Below are 11,873 nucleotides of genomic sequence, written 5' to 3'. Positions count from 1 at the left end.
AAAGAATATACGTATAAATCTTTTTCTTAGTGTAGCTAAAAAATATTATTATATAAAAAGTATTATCTGAAAGTAACCAAATTTCTTTCAATTATTTCTCAAATTGAATTGTCAATTTCTAGAGCATACAACATCTATAGTTTTCTGCCCATTCACTTACCGGTCCGGAATAATCTGGAACCATTTCCACTACTATTTTTCTTGTAAAGAAAGAAAAGACAATGATAAATAAAACTGCCAGAAAGAATCTAAATTGGCACCCAAAAAGCGTCTACCACATTAACTTCCATACTATCAAATCTAGTTATGGGACTTTTGTTTATTTGCACAACTCTTAACACCAGGGATGCAACGAGAATATATCAAAACATCTTAAATTTACTTTAGAAGAAAAAAAACTAGAACCACTTATGAATTCTTCTTTTGTCCTAATTTTGTCAAGGGCGGGTCGCCCAAAGAGAGCTAAGAGAGCGCAACCGATGGAAGTCCTCAGCAACTGCTATCAAAGCCCTGGCTGCTTGATGGGTTGTCAAGAGCTGATCAAGGACATGATGAATGGTATGGAGTCGCAGATCATCCGCCTGCAAGTAAGTGCTTTTGTTAGTAATTTATAATCATATACAGAGACTATGTTAGAAATGTCGAGCCGATTACAATCTAGATTGTCAATTGGCTATACAAACATGCATATATAATTAGGACATGCTAGCAATTAAATGTAAGCGTAGCGGAGGGCGTAAAACATGAAAAAAAGAGTCCAATTTGAGCTTGCGATAGTCAACATTCGACAATTCTCTAACAGATCAAAGAAGTTACAAATCGATATAACGACACTTAAAAACACCATAATAATACAAACTGTGTGTCCAATATGCATATTTCCTAACTAAATGGTCCATTTGGTGGAAAGATTACCAATAGGAAATTTAAGGAAACCAAAAGGCGCCAGAACAGTGGTTAAACTGAACCTTAGAATTTTGAAAAAATCTACCATTTGGATAAAAAAAAATGGTTTAAATCGTCAAAGGAGTTGCTTTAACCAGTCCAACCAAGCCAATTGATAATTAAGTTGCAAACGGCGATAGAGAACCAATATTTACCTTCCATATTTCTACAATTTTCACAAATTAATCATGCAAATTTAATCAATATCTACTTTAGCTAAATTATGTACTAGTAATTTGCAACTAATCCTAATCAACATATTGGAGTAAAAACTCTTAAATCAATAACATAAATCTACTTTACAATCGCTCTAGCGGATCCTCTTGTTCATGTGCTTCAACCAGAAACCCACAATCACTCGTCACCGCCGTCACACACCTAGCGTTATATGCAAAACTGCAATGACGATCTTAGGGTGTGTTCGATTCACTGAATGGAATGGAATTTGGATGAAATTGGAATTAATTTCCATTCCTTAAGGCATTCGTTTAGATACACAACAGATTGAAAACAAACAATCAAATTAATTTGTTCACACACACACACACCCAATAATAAGAATGCTCATACGTATGTCTAGCTAGGTAAACATTGTGTCTAATTAAACTTTTAAACATGAGTTTGGGACTATTTTGGTATGGTAGTGTACAGAAAAGCATCATACATATAACAAGCCAAGACAAGACAACCTCTAGAACTACACACCGCCGTACTACAGCCAATACGTATGAGAAGCTAAACACAAGCTCTAGAAAAACATATTCCAATCATGCGTGAGAAACTATGACTAATATGCAAAATATAAAATTGTTCAATTGTAACGAAAGAAACTACAAGTTACTTTTACAATATGCATCCATCGAATTTCTATAAACCTTGGTTATTAACATTTTTTAAATAAACAGTGAAAAGATATTATATAATAAAACACTTTATTAAAGGACATAAAGGATTAAAGTCACAAAGTAATCACTGAAATGAAACAACCTAAAAGAATTAACATTTAAAATGAAAGATATATAGAACTAGTCCATAAGATTAATAATTCTATATTTCATCAAGTCAATTTAGGAGACGTGGATATATAGGACCAATTCAACCTTTGCATGTCGGATATTAATATTATGATCAGACTGGTAGCGGAGCAGGTTAATATCTGTTTGGAGTAGGTTTTCTAACCAAAGATAACTAAGACCATCTCAAATAGTTTTTGGTTCAAATCAACCACATCACTGTCAAATCAGTCTTTTAAAAACCATATATTTTAATCTAACAACACATTTTCTCAAACCATCTTTACATTTCTAGATCATCACTTACTTTTACATTTACTGTAAATAAGAATTTCATAATTCTAAAAAATATTTAATATTTATTTAAATAAATAGAAATATAATAAAAATTTAGTAAAATATAGATTAACTAAAATTAACAAATAGATAAACAAAAAAAATTACATAATTTAAAATGACAATTACTCTAATAAAATGAAGAGAAATAATTTTAAACTTTTGCCTAATAATAAAACCTATGAATTATTATTATTCTTAACGATCCACAAATGTCCTATTAAGTATATGTATATATGTTGTGTGGTGATATGTATATGTATATATGTTGTGTGTGATATATATGTATATGTATATATGTTGTGTGTGTGTATATATGTATATGCAAAATGAATCCTAGAAACAACCCGAACCAACCGAACCACCCATTCCCTCCTTTCGGTCAACACCATGGTTCGCAAAACCAACCGAACGTGAACTTACAATGGAACCTGATGAACCTAAACCAACCGAGCTATCCGTTTCAATTTCCCGACCCGAACCTAAACATGTACGCCAACCGAGCTATATGTTTTTTTTATATTTTTAGTTATGTATTTTTTTATATTTCTTTTTAATTTTAATGCATTTTTAATTAATTGTTTGAAGAAATTGGTTTTTATTTGATTAGTTTAATTATAAAAAGAAAATAATAAAAAAGATACTGTGGGCCCAACTTGTAGCCCCTACACCGTTACACCCCAAAAACAAATTCGCCCATTTTGCTGACTGGGCGTCACGTGTCACAATTCGCCCCCATTTGTAGCCCCTCCACTACACATAGCCTCAGAGCTTCTTTGTTACGTAAATCCTTGAATCGTTAAGAGTTGTAAAATAGATAATAAAATCGTTAACTAGGCATTAAAAAATTTAACCGTTTAACAAGTTGTTACGTAAAAGATAGACAAACAAAAAAATACATAATTTTTGAAATAATTAAAAAAATTTGTATATATGTATATATTTTATAAATATTAAATATGGGTGTGGGGGGGGGGAGATGTTATGTCTGGGCCCACAATGAATGGTTTTCAATGGTTTGAAAAATCAAACCTCAAACCTTGGTATTTGGTTTGAACCAACCTCTTCAATGGTTTAAGTGATTTTTTAGTTGGTTTGAATCAAAATAAACCAACCGTTAGAGATGGTCTGACAGCATATTCCCATCATATTGACCCACTATGAAATTAAATGCATACGTCTAACATGTATTTTCATTTTGAGATTTGTAATTATAACTTATGACGTAGTTTTTTTCTCGTTTGCATTTTGTTTTGATATAGATCAACATATATGATTATAAAGTTGTGTTTTGTAAAAAAAACAAAAAAGGGTACCTGTAGGACGAAATTTTCAAAGGCGGCAAGCTTAGTCATGCCATCAGCCATCTGATTCATGTAGTTATTCACGTTTGCAGGGGAGCTTAGAGCATTGGAAGAGACGGTGCTGAATAGAGATTGGTTTTGTGCATTGAAACCTTGCGAGAGCGCTTCTTCAGCTTGTTGTGTTGCTTGATGCACTTCACATATTGCCATATATTGCTCTCTTGATGGCTCAGTTTGACTAGCAAATATCTGCAACATAAGTTCAAACAAAGGAACAACGTAAAGTGTAATTACCAATATAAGGACGTGAGCATAACTTAGGAAAAGTAGATAACATTTTAGTGCCACAGTCGTCAGTCGGTATATAATTGTCTTTTGTTTTATGTAATAGATGAACAAAATGTTAAATATATATATAACGTGAGGAACAAGGTTTTGTGGAAGTTTATTAAAACAACGAATGATAGAGAAAGTTGTAGAGGTTAAAGTGTCAAGTTTAATTTTTTGCTTTATTATTTTCAGTATTATTTTTGGTTTGTACTATGATCTACTTTACTAAGTTTATTTTAACAGTTTATTTACTTTGGATCCTAAGTTAGGGTTTAGTAAAAAAAATGTCTATTTACATAGGCCAATGTTTCATGAAAGTGTGAGTTTGCAATTAATAAAAAGTGTCAAACATAAGTTTGTTCAATTTTTTATGGTTTGTTTGTTATGAGGTAATTGAATTGACGAAGAATGGATAAATGAATGAATTGAATCATTATCATTTTATTGTTTTGTTTGGTTACCATATGATAATGAAATGAATCATTACTTTAAGTTGGTAACAGTGGCAGGCGGTGGTTGGCAATGATGAGGGTGAGTGGTGGCGGTTGCAGTGGGGACGACAGGTGATGATGGTGGTTTAAAATTAAAAAGACTAATAAAGATAACTTGTAATCTATAAGGCCACGCGTAGTGGCCATGGTATTTGGGCGATATATGGCAAATTCCGGCGAGAACACCCCCCCTCCCACCGAATTGTGGGGCGATAAAGGGAGGGGGCGCAAGGTATTTGCCACTCGTGTGTTGTGTGAAAATAATAATTTAATAATAATATGACCGTTGAACGGTCCTATGTAAAAAATTAAAATTTAATTTAAATAATATATATATACATATACCTTTTTTCTCCAAATCCATATACATTTTATACACTACACATAACCAAATTCTTCAAAAATACAACAAAAATGAATCCTATAAACAACCTGAACCAACCAAAACACCAATTCCTTCCTTTCGGTCAAGTCACCGGTTCGCAAAACTAACCGAACGTAAACATGCAATGGAACCCGAACACCCGAAACCAACCAAACCAAAATTTTCCGTTTGGTTTTGCTGACCCGAAACTAAACATGTATGCTAACTACCACATGCCCCAAAACCTCATGTCGGCGTTCGGGTCTACCCAACCGGAGCCGGAGACTCGGACGGCACGGACTTCCGGTTCAAGCCAAAAGTTGGCCCAAAAAAAAAATTGGATGAGCCGATGGCGCAACGTGATCCATACAAACAATAGACCGAGGAGGAGGAAGTAGCTCTCGCAAGGGCTTGGATCGTCGTTTCGGAGGATCCCAACGTCGGTAAGTTTTTTAATATTAACTATTTATATAACTTTATTCAGTGTTTATTAAAAATGTATACTAATTGTGACAAATAATTTTAATTTATAGCTAACTTTCAAGCCGCCAGATTATTTTGGAGGAAAGTTTTTGAAGCTGGGCTTTCGCTAACGGGTAAACCCGAATACTACCGGGGCAAAGAAGCGGTTCAAGCCCACTGGAAGGATCTTAATTCGGATTGCCAAAAGTTTGTCGGGATATATAACCGCTTGCACGGGTCCGGTTGGCGTAGCGGGAAAAACGACCTGACATCCAATCCCAAGCGTTAAGCGACTTTCGATCTCAAGGGCACACCGAAGGGTGGCTCGGGAAAACGTTCAAGCAACTAAAATGTTGGGAAAAACTAAGGCTATGCGCGAAATGGAACGGGCATCCACCGTTCCGGTCGCTCGACGAGCCGGCTCATCATCCCGGCCTTCAAAAAAGTCGAGGACATCGTCCTCGACAAATCCGAGCACACCAAACACGCCCTTCGATGCTCTAACTTTAACCTCGTTGACGAACACGACGCGGTTAATTTAGATGACGAAAACGACCAAGTACCTGAGTTAGCTCGACCCCGTGGCAGAGCAAGAAAAAATAATACAAATAAAGGGGATGGTTGGTCGTCGTCACGATTCACCCCGCGGCCAGTGAAGAAGTCGAACATCTAAACGAGGTGTTCGGTCGTTTCAAAACACATGCCGTGAATATGGGAAACAACATGAAAACAACCAATGAACGGAATGCTAGCTAGCCCGGACGCTTCAGCTAAAACAAATGAAAGAAGACTACGAATCACTCAAAGCGGACGGGTTACACGAAGAGGCCGCATTATTGCAATAACGACAAGTTCAAAAAATGCATGAATATTATGGATATTAGTTTTTTTTGTTATGTATTTTTGTTTATGTTTCTTTTTTAATTCTAATGTATTTTTATTTAATTATTTAATTTAATGGGTTTTATTTGTTTAGTTTTTATTAAAAGAAAATAATAAAAAAATGGTAACGTGGCACTGGAGGGGGCCCACAACATCATTACACCCCAAAAACAAATTCCTATCATTTGCTAACTGGACGTCATGTGTTGCAATTCGCCAGTTTGTAGCCTCTCCACTACACATAGCCTAAACTAAGTTAAAGAGTGTTGGATTTAATTAGATCGAGCAACACCGATAATTAATACTTTCAAAATGGTAGCAACATACCCCTTTTTGTGATTTCTTTCTATCAAAGAATCATACCGATGGTTTATACGACTCTTTTAATGTTACTAAGAACAAAAAACCACATCATATATAATATATCTACACCTCTGTGTATACCAACCTAAACTCGTTTCCTATGCCAACTCTAATTTCTAATAATACTCACACATAATAAACATTATATTTTATCTCTGACGTTAATGAATATTTTCTAACAATAAATTAATCATTTAATTTATAGTACTTTAATCTTTAATCTTTTTTTATTTTTATTCAATTCATCTATTAAATACTACTTGGTTGTTCATTTTAACATATGTTAAATCAAGGTTATATACTTCAAAAAAACTCCAAATTAAGCACATACATGACATGTAGTATTGTTATGCAAAATGCTGTTGAGACCAGACCGGGCTGGTCTGACCAGGATTCGGTTCACTGACCGGTCTGGTTCAGTGTAGTTTACTCGGCTCCTAGAGAACCGGCTTGTTGAACCGGTTCAACAGGTCTGACTGAAAATCGGATCGGTTGAACCGGTTTATTATAAAAAAAATTAAAATTTTTTTAGCCTTGCCCGTCATTTTTTTAACCAAAGGTGTTCAACCGGCTCGACGGTTGAACTTGTTGTCCGCCTGATTGGGTTATGAAAACATTGGTTTTGCGTCCTATGGAAGTTCCTTGCAAAAGTCACTTACTTTTGACTATTCGTGTGGCATTTTGACGATTATGCATGTATACCACTTTACGTCTCGTATTAGAATCTTGTATTTTGGGGTTGTTTGTTATATATTTATATATGTATGTATGTATGTGTGTATGATATATACATATATCTGGAATGACGTATGTAGCATGAAGAAAAGTTTAAACCTTGATGAGATCAGATGGACTAAACCCTCCAATCCACATGAAGAATCGCTCAACTGGTGTCTTCCAAGTACCGTTGATGATGTGCAAAACATCAGATTTGACAACAATGCTTTTCATATACATTAATTCATCGATACAAGTTATACAATTGTCGACATATATGCGGAGCTCATTTTCTGGCAAGCGTTCTTGAACTGCTGCTTGAAGCTCAGACATTTGCCTATGGTAGTCCTCTAACCACCTTGCATACCCCATGTCAAAAGCTGTTGCATCTATAAGTTATTTATATGAATAATAAGAATCATTCAACGGTAAACGATAAGGAAACCTTCTTCGAAGATCAAATATAAGAATTAATTAATTAATCAAGCATTTTAGTTAATCTTGTTGTCGTACCAGAGCATATGTTACTCGTGCCTAAAGTCACCCCTTGATCAGCTCCAAAAACATCTCCACCACCTAGAATAACCCCCTAAAGAAAAAAAGGAAAAGAAACTTACAATATGAACACAAAAAATAGTACGTAACATCGACATCTCATACCAACTGTCTGTTCTCTCATAAAAAGCTTACGGATTTGTTTTTGATTTCTATAGTAGAAACTTCGACAATATCAACTATCATGAAGTTTCTACCCACATGTTTATGTCTGAGTACGAACTAAATTATACAGATGAGATGTCAGGAAACGTATAAAAGATGGAAAAAAAAACAGGCAAAATATAGCAACGACAAGTCGTTGCTGTTTCCCTATCTATACCAACGACACTTTGTCGTCGCTAAGTCGCCGTTGAATCAGATAACTTTTCTTCTAGTTTTATTCTATTATGAATTATCCACGTTCATGATCATTCAGCACATCCCATACACGTATGAAATATTTGAGAATTGACTTTTTATTATGTCCAAGTCAAAACAGAAGAGTAAGATGTGGTATTTGCCTAAATTGTCTCAATAATTTTTAAAAATTCACCAACAAGATTTAAATTTATTTAGCATAAACCTGTCATTTTCTAATAAATATACAAGGAACTAATCACCTGAGCATTAGATGTTTGCAACCCTTGTTCCAGCTGGGTAAGCTTAACTTTGCTTAATTCTAGCTGCTGAATATAAGCCTACAATGCACACAAAATCATGAAAATAAATCATCCCCAGGCACAAAAATTTATGAAACTTTAGACAAATTATTCTCTTTTTCTTACTTTTTTTCTCAGCCTACTTTTCCTTGCTGCTTCTCTATTCTGGACAAGCCTCCTCAATGCCTGCTTAATAAGATCACTCAATATGTAGACAGTTCACTTCTTAATTTTCCTTGTACAGCTTTTTTTTTCTGGACATTGCAAGTATTAATAATAAAAATAGGAACCTTAGGATCAGGTGTTTTGGGAAGACCCTGATCAGATTCTGTCAATGGCCTTTTCTTGTTTCCCTCAATCTGCACCAACTATTCAATAAAAAAAATCTTGATTAAGAACTGAATCAATTAAGTATATGAGTATGCAAAAATGATAATAGGATCATGAGTATATATCCTAATTATATTATATACAACTATACAAGTAGTTAAATAATTAATTAATTGCATTATTAATTAATTATGTAGTTTTAAATAATTAATAACAAAAAATATAATAGGCAATTATAAGTACTTTTATAGCATTAGAAGATTGAGGGACAGGTGGAGGAACATCATTTTGGGGGTCAGATGGTCTTCTTGAACCACTGCTTGATGAGGAAGCTAATCCAGTAGTGATCTAGCAAATTAACACACAAATACAGATTAAATTTTAAATTTTAATACATCAAAAATTAATGACTACAAGAAAAAGGAATAATATAAACTAATGTTGGCTTAAATGATAAGTAGTAATTACCTTTAATTAACACTTTGGATTTTAGAAAATCATACCTTATTAGTAAAGGTTGAAGGGTCTACAACATACATCGGCTGCGATGGGAATATGTTTAGAGTTGGAGGTACTCTCATCCCTGATGACACCGAACCTTGCGGTGTGAATATGTTTAGAGGTGGAGGTCTCATTCCTGATGACACTGAACCATCAGCACACCATCAATTTTTTGAATGAATAACTAGTACACAAATAAATATGGTTTTGAAATAAATTAAGTAATTAACCTTGATAAAAGAAGAATTAATCATCTATTGATGATGAATTAGAGTTCATTTTATAAAGAAAAGAATTAAATTTTCTAGGATGGTTTGGTTAAACTGTGTGCCTGATTCTGTTGTTTAGCATGGTATTGACGGTAACCGTGAATTTTTCGTCAACAAGTTCTCGTGATATAAAGAAATTTTCCCGGTAAACAAGCATTAATTGTTTCTTACCTGTTTTCGTCAAAAATTAAATTCGACCGACAATAAAACTTAAAAAGTGTGATAAATTATTTTTTTTCTTTTTTTTCAACTTGCATTTAAAAATAAGTTCAAATTTTCATTTATTAATGAGTAGTGTTTAAATCGAAACAGAAGGCAAATAGACAACATACTGCGCCGCTTGCCTCTTTTTGATAGCAAAATTAAGTTGTTTAAAAATAATATTAATACATCTTATGGTCATAATTACTATTCATGGCCCATAACTATTTGATAAAAGCAAATACTATCATATTCATATACATCAGAAAATATAAGTTCTTGGAACAAAAAGAACCAAGAGAATGAATCCATGCTTAGTTAACTGCATGTTTGTGGTCCAAATCTTGAAAGTAGAAACCTTCTTAACAGAAAGACAGAAAAATGTTTGAAAAAAGAATTTTATCCATTAAATAAATAAAGAGTTATTTTTTCTGTTTTTTTTTTCTTTTTTTTTATGAAGGTGATGAAGATCCTTTTGTTCTTCAAAGAGCTAGAGGATTTGGTCAAAGCAAGTACTATCAAATCATATTCCCTGCTGAAGAACATACTTTTTATTTTATGAACAAAAAATAATCCTTTTAGAGAGAGAAGCAGATGAAGTTTCTTGTTTATAACTTATAAAACTCACCTCTTTGATGAGCTTCAGTTGCAGCAATTTGTCCTTCACCATAGAGAAAATTTGCTTGATCCAAATCAACCAAACCATAAGGCCCGTCTCCATCGTTTCGCCTGAATAATAATATAATAACATTAAAATTTACAAACACACAAAGTTTTGATCTTGATATAAGGTTTTAAAGAGTTACATGTTATGGTTATTATTGATCATGGCGAACGGATTCTGATTGGTGTGACGGTAATGGTGGTCTTCACCTCTCTCAAAACCCATATGGATGTAATCAAAAATAATAATCAGATGCGTATAGAGATAAGTCTCTAGAGAGAAGGTGGTGCTTAAAAGAAATTATGAGCATGAATTGAATGCTAAATATGAAAAAGAAAACTTTTAAGCTATTTTTAACATATCCCATTTATGTCTAACTGTTTCTCCTGATCTGCTTTTAGGACCTGAGTTGCTATTTGAAGTAATTAGAAACCATTCTCTCATGGAAGACTTGGAGATAGAGAGGGAGAATAAGAGAAAAGAAGAGATGTTGAATTAATGAAATGATATACATGATAATCGAATTTGCTTATGCAATTAGTATTTTAATGGTAGATTTAGTTAAAGACCTTTCTGCAATTGCTTTCTAATCCAATGACACGAAAGTGTTTGCTAAGGTTTGAAATCTTTATGGTATTAGGTTGAAAATGACTTAATTGTGGGTTTTTTCTTGATGGTATTCATGAATGAGTCAGACCTTTAGCGTTAAAATCAGCATTGACGGTTGACAACTCAGATATTCAGGTAGTTCCGAACATTATTAAAAATTACACTATGACAATATTAGTTGATTAACAACTCATTTAAGTATACGTAGTATATTCATGGAGAAGTTATGGAGGCAGAGGTACGACTTTAGTGTGTGCCCCGGAGTATCCTAAAGCTCCACTAATCCAGTAGTGTTGCCCCGTTTTTACTCTGAACTACTTTATAATTCTATCTTTGGTGTCGTCACTTTTTTCAAGTACCCTAAACCATTTTCTGTTTTATTTAGGAAAACTGAATTACGAATTTAAAAAACAAACAATCCTCCATTAGAACCTGGTGAGATTTTTTGCGATCACGTGCCACGTATAGTTTTTTAGATGCCGCGTCTTCTTCTTAGGCATGTTCGACAAAATCATAGAGAAATGAGAGGCTAACATCAGTGAAGAATAGATCATCGTAATAGTTAGGTGGAATGTATAATTCTTCGAAATCTCTATTTTGTTGCTGCATATGTGTAGAATTTTGATCGATGTGATGTGTGCTAGGGTGTATAGAATATTGATTGTTTTTAACACAATATCAGATTTTAAATTTATAAAAATGATTTTTACTAAGACTACACCACACTCTAATATGCAAATGTACCTATGGTATATGTAGAACAGTATTATTAAGAACCAAGTATCGATCTAAGGACACGCAATGTTTTCAATGCTAAATTTTTGTAATTAAATTAACCGAGAATAATAATCTTAAAATGTTTGTTTTTAAATTTGTTTTTGTTTTTGAATTAGACT

The 11,873-nt window shown here is 33.5% G+C and overlaps 1 pseudogene; it reads right to left on the bottom strand.

Annotated features, from left to right (window-relative positions):
• Positions 1-428: 428 nt before the first annotated feature.
• Positions 429-9,372, bottom strand: LOC143618187 (bZIP transcription factor TGA10-like; annotated as a pseudogene).
• Positions 9,373-11,873: the final 2,501 nt, after the last annotated feature.

The sequence above is a fragment of the Bidens hawaiensis genome, unplaced genomic scaffold (genome assembly GCF_021521415.1).
Source record: "Bidens hawaiensis isolate Kalapana, Puna unplaced genomic scaffold, B.hawaiensis_p1.1 tig00002338_1, whole genome shotgun sequence".
NCBI classification, from domain to species: Eukaryota; Viridiplantae; Streptophyta; class Magnoliopsida; order Asterales; family Asteraceae; genus Bidens; species Bidens hawaiensis.
Note: the sequence above shows the minus strand (reverse complement) of the source record. Positions and strands in the feature narration are given on the sequence as shown.